This window comes from Corvus brachyrhynchos, unplaced genomic scaffold, assembly GCF_000691975.1.
Source record: "Corvus brachyrhynchos isolate BGI_N302 unplaced genomic scaffold, ASM69197v1 scaffold216, whole genome shotgun sequence".
NCBI lineage: Eukaryota > Metazoa > Chordata > Aves > Passeriformes > Corvidae > Corvus > Corvus brachyrhynchos.
This window is the reverse complement of record NW_008238443.1, coordinates 460987-474795: the sequence shown is the minus strand read 5'-3', so window position 1 is coordinate 474795 and position 13809 is coordinate 460987. Positions and strand designations below refer to the sequence as shown.

General features: G+C 39.4%; 1 protein-coding gene and 1 long non-coding RNA gene across 2 annotated transcripts in view; both read left to right on the top strand.

Moving 5' to 3' along the window:
* LOC108447257 overlaps positions 1 to 7171 on the top strand; it is a 7685-nt gene extending 514 nt beyond the window's left edge. The window contains exons 2-3 of the long non-coding RNA XR_001862715.1: positions 1683 to 1764; positions 5993 to 7171. This is a non-coding gene — a long non-coding RNA (uncharacterized LOC108447257). The remainder of the gene's footprint in view (positions 1 to 1682; positions 1765 to 5992) is intronic.
* A 3081-nt stretch (positions 7172 to 10252) lies between these two features.
* The window catches only part of PLPPR1 (phospholipid phosphatase related 1), an 83550-nt gene continuing 79993 nt past the window's right edge, over positions 10253 to 13809 (top strand). Inside the window, exon 1 of the mRNA XM_008635553.2 lies at positions 10253 to 10444. The gene's annotated coding sequence lies outside the window, so the exon portion shown is untranslated. The remainder of the gene's footprint in view (positions 10445 to 13809) is intronic.

The following is a 13809-nucleotide window of genomic DNA, read 5'->3' as shown; positions in this document are numbered from 1 at the left end:
TCTTTCCCTTAGTCCACTCCTTCCCTCCCTTCCCTCCTCCCCACAAGAAGAGATTTTAAATACAGATTTTACCTTTTTATAACACAAGGTCAGATGCAAAGCAAGCCCCGATTTTTTAAAAGACATGCTCAGAGCAATTGATTTTTTTTTCCCCTGGGTATGTTCTGCTCTTACCTGTGCTGGGAGACCTCTGGGTGCTGCAATGGTGATGCAGGAGGTGTGAACAGATCCTGGCTTGGGCAGTGATGCATGCCTAAATGCAGGCTCTCCCGCATTCACCCTTCAGCTGTGCTGCAGTGCGTCCTTCTGCAATGTCAAGTACAGTGTTTCCAGGCTTGCAGGTGGAAGTAGCAGCAGTCTGTGATCCTGACGAGAGGTGTGGGTTTTCTGCCAGGTGCCTGTCTGTGCGGTCACTTACAGGCCTGCTGTCATACTCTAGTTTGTAACCCTTTGAAATACCAAGCTTCAGCTTCCACACATACACACAAATCTGCTAAAAGGCTCCAACAAAAGTGTAGGTTCCCAGAAAAAGTACAAAGTTGCTTGACAGCTGATGACAATAATATATACTATTTCAGTCAACAGAGAGTTCAAATGGTGCTGCTAAACATCACTGAGCAAAGCCCCTTCAAACACAGTGATCATGGAAACATTTTCACTGAAAGACAAAGAAGGGCACAACTGCTGTAAATTGCAGTAATGATGTGAAGCAGTAGGACATTGCTGGCTTCTTAAGCTACTGGAAAATAATAACTTCTGGTCTCAGTCACAGCTCAGGTCTCTGATCCCTTTCGTTTCATTACCATGCTGAGCAAACAGTAAAGCAATTTCCAATTTCAAAACAGATACCCCGCTGTCAGACTGGGGTAATGCCTTCTAACATATGAAGTGGAACATGCTTTAAGTGGGTCACTCTTTATCTCCAGACTTTGCTTGCCTTCAAATGCCAAGTTGGGCACCTGTCCCTACCCCTCTGTTGTTAAAAGAAAGCTTAGCTGCATGTGGACAACCTTTTACAGCTGTTTGAGAAGGTAAAATTAGAGTAGGATGCCAAACATTCTTTTAGCTTTATAGTTATGGTTGGAGACCAGCACAGCACATTAAAAGATCTCTTTGTATTCATATTTCAGTCATTTCAACAATGCTGTAGAGGAGTTGAGAGTTTCTATGAAATTACAGTAAGATGTCTTTTAAAACTGGGATGATTGATGAATGACAACAGGAAATGTAATTACAGTCAGCTGCCATTACAGTCAGAAATTCACTCGTGTATGGTTTGTTGTTCTTGGGGCTTTTTCCCGATGGAAAGGAGTAATGCATAAGGCCAGGTTAGGAACAAATGTTACGGTGTTTTCAAGGTGGTAAAGAACTGGTTTTATTTTGACCATTAATAGTTGTTCAACATGTTCTTCATTAGAATATTAGCCTTTTTCTTTCTAGCTTTATTTCATTGCAAAAGAGCCGCTTCTGGTTTTTAGACTGTTATGAGTGCATATATATTGTATGTAAAGCAAAGTACTCCCATTGGATTGCTTTTGTTCTGGCTTCAGTAAAAGAAAACTCCTCGTGCTACTTTCAAATCCTCCATAAAAAGGCATTACACAGTTTAAGGTCAGTCTGTCCTTGCAAAGAAAACATTTTAAAACCTGCGTTAACTTTAATAATTTATTTTTTCCTTTCAGTGAACATTCAAATGTACTGGAGAGGGTTCTAAACTGAACCAAACAGAGCCTCAACCTTCAGTATATGTGCTAAGAGATCCAGGTATAATTCCAGTTATTTTTATAAGCTGTCATTGATTTTAGCAGGTGTTTTGAAGTGATCTTGCTGTGGCTAGATGTAGAGAGTTGCCTGATCTTAAGCTGCCTGTAAAAAGCCCAGTACCAGACCTGTCAGTTGTGTCCACTGTCAGAACAGTGCCTGACTGTCATTGGTTCAGTTTTCAGTTCAGATTCCATCAAATGAAGAGCAAATGTCCCTTTAATTTCTGTCTTTTAGACAGGTGACATCTTGACTTTTTGCTTTGCCTTAAAACAGGAGTGTTTTCATCTTGTTTAGGTTTGTCACATAAAGAATTCACTAAAGGGGACAATCTTCTGAACTTGAACATCTCTGTTAGAGGAGAATCTCTTACAGGATCCACAGCTAGGTCTTCTAGCTCTTCCAGCAGCTAGGCCTCTTTTGTCTGTCTTCCTGATTTTCTTATGAAAAAAATCACCTTAATGTCTATCACTGAAGAGATGCAGAGCAAGTAACATAAGGTTGCACTTGTGGTTTAATTATTTTTTCAAGCAAATAACTAGATTAGCCAAGATAGAGTGAGATTTGTCTTCACCTCTGCCACAGAAAATCCCAAAGGAGGATTTTGTATAGCTGTGCATGGTTTATTAGGTCCTTCAAGTTTAACTTCAACAAGAAAAAAAAATCCATAAAGGTTATATTACCTTTGTTTAAGAATATCCCACTGGTTTGGGTGGAAGTATATTCTAAAGCAATATCCATGGGCAGGTTATAAATCCTTTATGTTTCATTTTAATCTTGTGGATGGTATTTCCATGGGAATCACCTGGCAGTTGGGCAGAATATGAGGGCGTGAATATGTGGTGTCATGGAAGGAGGAAAACATACATCAGAAAAACTGTTGTGAGAAAGCAAAAAAATTCTGCATTTCAAAAATGACAAATTTGACTTCGTATTCTCTGTGGACTTTGCTGGGCAAGCAAATGCTGCCAACAGTGGCATCTGCTGCAGGACTGATGATGTGGCTCTTGTGGCCAGGAACTGAATTCTTCCCTTTTATGGTGTGTGGGTTAGGTGCCTGGTGCTTTTTAATTTTTTTTTTTTATAAATAAGGTAGAATGTTGGGTATTGAGAATGTTTCTGGTAGACCAGAATAAAGTAGTTCAGACAATGCCAGAAGTGAAGCGTATTTTCCAAAGCAAAAACATAGCAGAAGATAGAGATCTGGAAAGTGTAAATTCCTCTTAAGCTGCACAGATGGCCCAGCCTCACAGCAGCAGGAGGATGGGAAGAACCCTGCGTTTCCTGATGGTGCAAACAATGGTGACAGCCTTCTTCAGTGCTTACACCAGACTGAGGAACAGACCTGGAGGGGAACCCACTGCAAGCTGGGAGGTGTAAGGAGTGCAGTCAGCGCAATGTGAACGCTTGCACAATGCAAGTGTAATGAGCAGCTTTTCTGTTTGCAGCCCTGGTTAATGAAAGTAATACAGTGGGGAATTGCAGTTCAACAAATCTCCAGGAATGTACAGGGCAGAAATAGTAAGCAAATCTGTAAGACTTCTGATTTGTCAGCCATCTAGCCATTGTATGAGAAAGTTAGGCTTTGGCAGCTTGCTGTACACTGTAGTCTCTTCATAATGAATATGATGTGGGCACTGTGCCAGGATGTAATTATTCAATACGATGAAGCAGAATCCTATCTATTTATCCTGTTTATGCATCGAAACTCATCCGTTAATTTTATTTTCCCACATGCCAAATGAAATTTGATGAGCTGGTATTTGAATATAATACTGTAGTTTATGTTATTAAATTGCACAAAAAACATTTGCATATGATAAGCATATTGCAGACTGTGTCTGAAATTCCTTAATGAAAAAAAAATTGGGACTTCTTTTATTACTAATGGGGCTGTGTAGACAGGAAAAACTGTATTTCACACCAGTGAATTAACAGGTGGATTAATAGTGCCATGATCTGGAACAGTATGGGCTGGAATATATTGATTAGAAATCAGCAGTTTCACTCTGTCAATACAATAGCTTAAGGGCAACATGATTTGGTTTTGCTTTTATCTAGAATAGGGCTTTACAGTCTTTACCAATTTCAGCATTGCTTCTTTTTTCAATGCAGAAAGTTGCTGACTTTTGAAAATGAACCTGCACGGAGCACGATCTGTGTGCATTTTGTGAGAAGCTGCATTCCCTAGCTTCTGTGCTGCAATTATGGGTCACAGTTAATCTGAATTTGTTTGCCTGGTTGGAAAGTAAGTGTTAGTGTGATACACAGTGTCCATATCCATTGGATGCTTTGCAAAGACTTGTTTTCCTTCATTTGGTGGAGAATACAGCAATATTTCATGGAGCATGAAGGAACCGAGTTTCTTTCAAATACAGAGGAAGGCATCTGTGAGAAAGATAAACCCAGGTGATTTCAGCAAATAACTTGATCTTGGGACTTTGTGTCACTTTCAGCAGCACCTTTCTCAATAAATGGTTTCTACAAAATTTCCCATCTGGCCACTCCCTGCTTAGACTTGAGTATTCACAATAATTTAGGAATACAGTGAGATTAGTGTTTCAGTCCTTGATGCCATTGTAACCTGTCATGGACAGTCACTTGCCTTTAGCTTAGTAGTTTGGACTACTAAAGGGAGCAAGAAGGGTTCTGGTCATGTAACTGAGGAAAAACATACAGAAAATGGTGGTTTCCATGAGCTCAAGAAATTCCTGATTTGAGTAGAGAGACAGACTTGGACTAGAGAAAGAGAGAGTGTCTGTGTAGGGTGAAGTTTTCTTTTAAGTTGGTTGTATTTTTGGAGGTGTGTGTGGGTTTTTCCCCCAGAAATTGAACTTGACAGAGTTTTTCTGGCATTTTGGAAGGAAGGGAGTCAGGGTATTTAAAAAAGAAGAGAACTAAAAATATGACTTCAATTTAGGGGCTTGTGAAATAGGGAATTTAAGCTGTATCTCCATGGGGGTTTTTTATATGGTATGAGTTTTTTCCAGCTTCAGTGAGAGTTTCTCATCACGCTGTCACAACTTACCCTTTTAGCTTTGGCGCTTGTCTCCAGTGTGTCAGACAGTGGGGATAAGCAGGGCTGCAAAGGACTTGCTTTCTCTGCTGTGGTTTGTTTCAGCAGTGTAACCCTAGTAAAGGGTCATGAGAAGTGTTGTGCTGCAATGATGCTGTTGGCCACCCTGAAATTTTCTGCTAAAATAGCTTGGGAAAAGAATAATTTTGCCATTCTCTAAGAGATCTGTAGTGAAGAAAATGAGTTTGATAGGTTTTAGTTTGCCAAAAACCCACACAACTACTTGCTTGCATCTCACTCAGCGTTATGTGAGTAGCTTTAGCCTGGCTGTCATCTTTCCCTTTTCATCTGAGGGACAACAGTGTAGTAGCTAGCTCACAGAATTCTTTGGTCACGTCTCTTTGGAATTACAAATGCTGAATTATGAAAAATAAAATGCCAGAAGCACAGAGATGAAGTGACTTGCCAGAAGTCAGTGGAGGGCCAGGAGTAGGAACATCCACTGTCCGTCTGGGGTTCCAGTCAAGTGTCTCAAATGGGACGAGCAGGCCTTTTAGAAGAAGTGCATAGCACTGATTTTGAGGGCGCTGACCTCTACGTGCAGAGACGAAAGTCTTGTGATTTATTTCCTTCCTCAGCAGCAGCAGGCATCTCTCACACTGAGGATTCGAGGCAGGCAGGGACTCCCAGAGGCTGCTGTTGCTGGATGAGCAGCATAAACAGGTGTAAGCCTAGAGATACTTGGTTATGTTTTTCTCTAGCTGGGTTGGTTTTTTTTATTTTAATGTGCTGCAGAAAATGTGCCAGTTTCCATGGAATGCTGAACACTCAGACAACAGAGCACAGTAACAAGAGGGAATGATAAATAAATATGTTCACGAGCTTCTTTGTGAAGGGTCAAACATGTAGAGCGGGTGGATTATTCGTTTTGCGGTGTCAAATGTGAAGCTGCTTTTCTAAATAACTTTCCACTTCACTGTAGTGCCAGGGAACACGCAAATCTGAATACTGTGACATGTAGCAAATTCTACTGTCTTTTTCTTCCTGTACGGAGAAGACATCTCTCCTCTCAGGAGGGGAGGAGGCTGTCTCCCTGCTTGTGGAAACAAAAGCGTTTTGCTATGGAGCTGTTAAGAACCATGTTCCATTAAATAAAAAAAAAATTCATGAGATACCTTGGCACCAGTTAATCTTTTTTCATTATATGTTTTACAGTTGGTCACTTCTGTCTATGGGTCAAAGCAGAAAAACGTCTCTGTTAATGAAAACATGAATCTGAACTTCTGGACCTGAAAAATGGGCTATTTTAAGAAAGTTACATGTTGAAAAGATGCACAATTTCCAATGCAGAATGAAAATACAAGTTTACTGGTTTGCCAGGATAGAGTATATCCTTTTGCCAGTTCTGTTTCTAGACCTAAATCATTAATATTAGAGAATCATAGCTGTTTTACCTCTGTTACACTGTGGAATGGGAAGGGGAATCCTGGTTTGGGATAAGAGAGTCTTTCAGTATAGAAAGAATGGGAAATCGCAGTATGGAACAATGCTACAGTACCTCGTATGCAAATACAGTGTGAAAAAGCTTCCTTGAAAATTCAGAAGTGAATATAGATAGAGCAAATATACACAGATATATCTGATGGATCTTAGTTGGAATTATTAATATATAAAGCAAAAAAGTAACTCATATAATATTTTCAGGCCCTTACATTCTCAATTCAACTTAAAATTTTGAAAATGTCAATCTTCCTAATCTCTCCAAAGATGTCAAAATCCTGTAGCCAATCACAGAATTAGTAGCAAAATCTGCTTAGTGCACCCTTTTTCCTATGGGACCCCATATTTTGTGTTCTAAAACTGTTAATTACAGCATTTCCATGCTTACTGCTGGGTTTCTTGCATTGTTGGCAAAGAAGGGTTTGTGGGAAGCTCCAGAGTTCTTTCTGGAAGAACTTTCTCTGGGGTTTCACTGGATGGAGTTGATACTTTGGCCAAGTATAGTCTCATCAGCTAACAGATATTTTCTACAGAAGAAAAGGGCATTGTTATACTGAATATAGTCCTGTTTTGATAGCAATTTTGCCAACCGATTTCAGCAGGCTCAGGAAATGCCTGTTGTGTAATGATCTGTACAATCAATGGTATTCTTTTCAAAATGTGAGCTCTGTTTCAGACATGATAAAAACTTCCCCCCCCAATTCTAATAGAAAAGAATGTATTTGTTGTTCAGAAATTCCACTTGGAAACAATGATTTTTCAAAATGAAGTGTGGCTTTAAAAAGGGCAGCAAGTTGTTGTATTAAGAAGCGGTTACCAGGTATGTGAATGTAATTATACAGCTGCTCTGATTTTTACAAACAGCATTAATAAAGATTGATGGGCTCCACTGCATCTAATTACTGTGTCCAGTGATTCCAGAAGATGGTGAGCTGACTCCAAACATAGCTGCCAGAAGTCAGAATTTCTTTTTGCCTTTTCCACTTTTTAATTCTTGTACACGACCAATATAAAATTGCTCGTTATGCCTTCTGTATCCTAATTAGCAGGGGAGGGCAGTGGGCACCGTGTGGCTATAAATGAAGGCAGTTACATGAAAGAATTGTCATTTTGGTTGTCATTTGGCTGCCTAACAACCACATCCAAAGTCGAGTCGTAGAAATTACAGGCAGTGACTTGGGATCATAAGTGAATTGTTGGGGTGAAAAATCTTTCATATTCATTCTTCTAATACAATAGGTACAAAATATTTATTATTTTCTAATGTCTGCTTAGTTAAAACCAGCAGAAACAAGTCAGTGATAAGAAGGCATGGGATGGAATGGCACCTATTATTCATTTTTACAGAAATGTATACCAAAACTCTCAATGTGCTTGAAATCTTTCTAATTTCTCCTGAAATAAGCACAAACTTGAAAGGACATTCAGTCTGTTTTGATTTTTGGTGGTGTTTTTTTCCCCTCCGCTCACTGTACTACATTTTCTCCATTGTTATCTTTTCACCTTACTAGAGAGCTGTGATTTAAGGAAAGAATGCACAATAAAGATGGAAAAGATTAAACAAAAAGTTGACAAGTGAAAGACATTTTTTCAAGATTGGTAAAAATTGGCCAGTATGTAAACTTTTTTTTCCCCCACACCAGAAAAAAAAAGTCAGGCTTCCAAATTACAGGTGAAAATTTGAGGAAATTTTCTTGAAAGACTGTTCTAAGTTCTTTCTTTAACACATTTTTCTTTGTTTGGAAAACTTACCAGCCTGTATTCTTCTGTAACACATCCAGATTCATTCAGTCTGGACGGCCATACCACAGCTCGCCAGTCCACTGCACTCTTCCTCAAACCTTTTTGAACCAGAGCATTAAGCAGGATTGTTCCACTCTCCCCACGCCGCTGCCCCCACTTATTTTGCATCTTTTTCTAGTAAGACCTTTGCAGATTGTGGCAATTTAACAAAGTGCTATGGCTGCAGCTGAAAGCATTTTAGAGCTCCCACATCTGAAATATCCACAGCTTAATTTGCTGGATTCTGAACTGCAGTTTCAACTGTGTCAGGAGAGCAGAGAAAAGGTGAAGACATTTTTAGAAATAGGCTTTTTTAATCATCTGATTTTCATGGTATCATAGTGGTGGACACCGGGCTGGGATGTGAGAGACTTTCTTCCTATTTCCCATGCTGCTTATCTCCTAATGGGCACTCTCGTCCAAAAATTAAGAATTGTATTTATTGTGATTTCATGTTTTTCAAGAGTCTGTAAGTCTGTAAATATAGGAGAGACACATTTCCCGTGAAGCACTTCATCTGCTCAAGTCCCTTTTTTTCTCTTTAATTATGAAGTGGCTTATTCTTCACGATGGTCTTTGCCACCTTTCTAATTCTAAGTGAGGCAGAGCAGTTTTGCAGGTTGACCCTCCTGGAGCAGAAGACCCTTCTGCTTTGGGTCTTCACTTGCTTCAGGGAATTTCTTTCCATTTTAGAAAAAAGATTTTAAGGACTGCTTTTCTCATTTCCCTAATAAATGGAATGCTTTTGAAAAGTAAAGTCTTAATGCTAACCTGAAAAGGTCTCGGGTTAGATTGTAATGGAGTTTCGTTTCATTTTGGTGGGGTTTTGTTGGTTTGGCGGGGCTTTTTTTTACTTTTATTGTATGTGTTTATAAAACATCGCATAATGTTCCTTCAGTGCATTGGTGTAAACACATAATAATAAAAACAACAACAATAATAATAATAATATTAGTAACAACAACAACTGGATGTGCCAACTCACTCATTTGACAGTTGTGAAACGCAGGTCTGAATTACATCTACAGGACAGAGGCTACATAGGAAGTTCACAAAGAAAGATTAAAGAGTTCTTTTGTCTTCAGTGAACAATGGGATGGATGAAAAAGGTGATAATATAAATTGAGGGCAAGTTTTATACTTTGCAGGATTGTTAGACTTTGCCTCTATGTACACAGAGTCTGAGGAGACTTTGGGAATGCAGACTCTGCATTTCATCGGAGCTCACAGGCCTTCTGCCTTCTTCAGGCAAATGTGTTTGCACTGTGTGAGTATATTAGGTGCAGAAATCATTACTATTGACAGACTGGAGTTTGAAAAATGATTATGTGGTAATGAAAAGAAAGCAGTAGGAAAAAAAACCCATTGCTCATGGTGGGCAAATGAACAACTTTTGAAAATGGCACTCCAACAGAATCCTGCATTACTGTCCTTTAATTCTTGATTGTGGTAGCAAACACTTAAAAAAACCACCCTGACTTTTTTATAATCAGGACTTGTGTTGCTTGAGGAACTTCTTGATTCAGAAGTCGTGCATAGGGACATGGAGGAAAAGAGAGCAGAAGTAACAAACATTGTCTTGTACGTATGCAGAAGTTCGTAAAAGCAAAAGTGAGGCTTTGTGAGTCTATCAAGAGTTTCTTAAATCTCATTTCCATTGCTTAGGAGTATCTGATGTTACATAGTTCATTAAACAAGTGAGACTTTGTACTGGTTTTCTGAAATCTGCTGTGAAATCCACCTTAATGCCCTAGTTCCTTTCTTCCTACTTGCCTTTTTGCCTGTTCAGTTATTCCTGAGATGGAGCAAGTATTACTAGCCTAAAGTGACTTTCTCAGTTAACTTAAATAGTCTTACCAATTTAAATAGTCTCACCACTTTATTCCTGCTAAAACAGTCTTCATTTTTGGCAATTCATCAAAGAAAGATATTATGCCTCTCTGAGACCAAATCAGATAAGTTGCAAGTTCAGTGAGTGTAAAGAATTCACCTTTTATGCATGTAAAAACTTTTCCTTTGAGCACTTAATGATAACCATAAAGAAAATCTGATGAGTAGCTTAGAAGGGTAGTTTCTAGTTTCACTTCCTGAACATTTTGCAGCTTTCTCTTTAAAAAAGACTTCAGAGTTCTACTTTATCCTTTCATTACAGGTCTGATCTGGCCTAAGGTCCAGCAGCAAAGTTTCTTATCTTGGAGGAGCCTGTATTTTGTACTGAGGATCAGAGCTAAAGCTCCTGCAGGTTCTCCTGGTGTTGCCTCAGTGCCCGTCTGTTCACACCACATGGCCCAGCATTTGGTTCATGCTATTTGGGTAAATGAACCCCTGGGATTTACAGAGTGGCTTCAGAAAACAGGAATCATACGCAAGATACTTGCTTTAAAGGTTTGCACATTTTGATTTTTAAAATATTGTGCTTGAGGGTGTATTTGCTTACGGGCCAGTCCATATTTTGTTTCTTCTTCTGAGGCAGGGGCTTGGTTTCAGTGCATGCACAAAACCCACAGGAGTGATTCTTTAAAAGGTGCTCAGTTCCCTCTTGCTGATAGTAAGGATCATAGTAGGTGTTAAAATGGTTGTTACCAGCTGCAGGGTAATGAGAATCTGGGCTCCTCATGAAGTGGAATAATTTATATTCACCACCACTGTGAACGTGCCCTCAAGGTGACAGATTCATGACTTCATGCATTAGAAACCGCACAGTGCCAAAAAAGGGATATGTTTAACAGAGCAGTTATTCTTATGAGAAATGTGTTTAGGTGTCTTTTATTTTGCTGCAAACCCTTAAGCTGGAATAGGATGCGAAGCTTGGCTGTTACTGAATCTCAGAGGACTTTGGCTCTGCATGTAGAATTAGGCCTGATATATTGTTCAGTTTTGAATCCTAAGCAAAACCAGAATTCTAGGACAGATAGATATGCAATCTAATGTGTGGCTGCATTTCCTGCCATTTTGTCTTCAGAAACGGGCAGGAACTGCTTTAAAGTGTACCTGGTTTCCAGTGTTCAAGAGCTTTATCTGAAAGAGCAGCTTAACAGACATATTGGCCTCCTTGATCCACAAACCTGAAACTGCTAGCTGAGGGAGTGAAAAACGGGGGAAACAACCTTATTGTCCCCATGTCTTGAGGAGTGATTTGGGTTTTGGCTCATCAGTAACCATGTCTGCAAGGCAGGGAGTCACCTGAGGTCATGCCTCTGTCAAAGAGATTGAGTGGGCAAAGGGCACTGGGCTTTTGTTGTTTCTCTGTTTACATTCATCTAGGGGCTGCCTTGATGTGGGGCAGTCTGGTGCCTTGCTTGTTCAGTCTGAAGAAAATAAGGAAAGACGAAAGATGGAGGGATGGAAGGAGGAGAAACAGAAGAGAGAGGGAGGAGAATCTAGAAGAGAGGGGGGAAGTATATTTTCAAGTGATGCAGGAGTAATCTTCATAGGAATAAACACAAGATCTTTATATCAATGCAAAGAGTACTTAGGAAGACCAGAATTTATGGCATATTTGGAGTTTTTGTTTTGGCTTTGTTTGTTTTTGATAAAACATTTCACTTGCAGTAGCAAATCAAATTCTCCAAGGAGAGCTGTAACAGGAATAAAACAAGCAGAGAATTAAAACCTGGTCCCAGAGGTATAAAACCTCCATTTCACTCATCACAGAATAGCAAGGGGGAATACACTATGCCTGGGGAAGGGTGAGCTGTTTTCTGTGCTTGCCATGATCTACAGCAGCTGAAAGAAGGAGTCTTGTTCGCTGACTTTTGAGGCAAGGCGAGAGGTTTACCAACACCAGCCAGAAGAACCTCTCTGTTGGTAAAAACTACCCCTGCAGAACAACTTACCCTTTTAGAAAGCAATTCTGGGGTGTATTTGGTATTTTTTTTAGCAGCTCCCCCTCTGCTTCCTAGAACAGAACTATTAAGGGATCATAAAATATTAATGCTAACTATAGACAGAGGGGACATTCACCAACACAAATAAAGGTTTATTGAGCCTGTGCTTGATTTTGAGAACCTGTGAATTCCTAAATGTTTAAACTGACAGAGATCAGGGGAAATGTGGAAAAACTGCTATTTGAGATCATCAGAAAATGCTGCTGATCCACAGGTAAGAAGCTTAAACTCTCAAGAGGAAAATGGGAGAAAAGAGAGGAGAGAAATAAAAACTATGCTTATATGTTTAATTTTGTATTTTGAAAGTTAGAGCTTGGTTAATCTTTCAAGGTTTTTTGTTGTGTTGTTTTAAGGGTTTTTAGCTTATTAAAAAGGCTTTAAGCCATAGCAAATTTAAAAGTGTTCATGAGTTCTTTTTAACTCTGACTTCTTTCTTCTCTTTCTCTCTCTGACAAGCACACACAGAACATGCACTCCATCAGCTCAGGAAAGAGAAAAAGGTTTTGAAATTCCAAATGGCTTTTTCTTCAAAAGAATGCCTTTGCCTTTGCAGAGTTAAATTCTTCTTAGCTTTAATGGCTCTGTGTAATTGCAGCATGTTCTCTGCTATTTTACATCATCTAATTTTAGGTGAAGTGTCTTCATGGCCCTTGGGAGGACATTTCACAGTCTCAATGCAAACCTACGCTTACACATATTCTGTACTTTCACCTAAAAAGACCAAAAAAAAAAAAAAAAAAAAAAGCATGCAAAGAAAATGTAGCTGCTGCAATTTTAAGATTGACAACTTAGTTGGTTGCAGTCACCTTTTTTTTTTTTTCACTGCCAGTGTAGGAGGCAACTGTTTGAACAGCAGCATTTAGCTCATTGTCTCAAGGATCAGAGATCAGTGTCTTCAGCCTGAGAAGTCTCTGTGGTACAGGCCAGTCAGGGCTGTGATAGTGACACAGTCATTTCTGTGTGTTTTTTATTTCTTTTGGCTTAGAGCATAGCACTTTTAAAATTATATTAAGCTTATCCAAACTGAAGGTGAAACAAAGGCCCCTGTTCCCTAAAATTTGTACTGATTTTAAATAATTTTCCCTTCACACCATGGATTTATTGGTCTGTGTGTGAGTAAAGGATACTTTTATAAGATTATCTGGGTAAGGAACTTATTTCCCATCTGTTCTTCTACAGCAGGATCATAACAGCAAGTGGACTGACATTCCCCTTTCTTGCCCCCTAAACTTCTCCTTCCTCTTTACCTTTGTGATTATCATAACTCCTGGAGGACAGCAGGTTTTGTTAGTCAGATGCCATCTTGGTAATTGTGAATGAGAGAGTGAAGGCATTTGGTGTTCGTATGTAGGTAAACAGTAACAATCATGTTTCACTCCAGTGGTTTTAAATCAGGCAACCTCTTCTCTTGCGGTGTCTCAAAAGAAAATATCATTTGTGAAAGTGGTGCTTAACAGGCATTTTGCTATGCATGTACCATTTTTCTGTGAGTGTGGGGCTGGTCAAAAAAGCTGAGCTCCCACAAAAAACATTTCTGTTGGCACTATTACACCTTTAAAAACAGAAGATAAAAGCCTTCCTTCATTGCATCCACTGAAGGATGGGCAGAGATCTGCTACCATCTAGAAGGAAATGCAAACATTTCCAATCTTCTTGTGGTCTCCAAGGACCATGTGTATAGCATCTTGTGTTGATGATAGGGTTATGCAAAATGGGTTTATAGAATTATACTTCATGCTTGTCTTAAAGCCTTTGTTCCCAGTGTCTGGTGGCCACATAATCTCTGTCTCCATCTTGATTTTTGTTGTGAGCCCCACTCACAATGCATTCATTGAAAATCTTTGTGATAAGAAGATATACATT